Source organism: Tachysurus vachellii, chromosome 8 (genome assembly GCF_030014155.1).
Source record: "Tachysurus vachellii isolate PV-2020 chromosome 8, HZAU_Pvac_v1, whole genome shotgun sequence".
Taxonomy (NCBI): Eukaryota; Metazoa; Chordata; class Actinopteri; order Siluriformes; family Bagridae; genus Tachysurus; species Tachysurus vachellii.
In genome coordinates this window covers 24,559,002-24,559,312 of record NC_083467.1, presented here as the reverse complement: position 1 = coordinate 24,559,312, position 311 = coordinate 24,559,002, and positions in this window count along the sequence as shown.

Genomic DNA, 311 nt, shown 5'->3' with positions numbered 1-311 from the left:
ATACTGTATTGTGTGAAGGCTCGACTTCTCAGTCAGTATAAACCAGGATGAGGTGGAGTCTGAATTTCAACTAAGGGACAACTCCAAGGTTTAGTGTGTTGTAGTGTTGCTGTAGGCTACATGGACCTGGGACCTGTTTTCCTTTAGAAACAGTGGCTATAAAAGTTTAATTTACCATAAAAAGGGCTTTTTGTTGCCTAAACGTGAACTATAAGAAAAACATGACAAATAAAACTAAAACTAAACTTTCAATAATTGTAAATAGTCAAAATGCTAATAGTGTTGAACAGTAAAGCTAACGGTTTATAGCT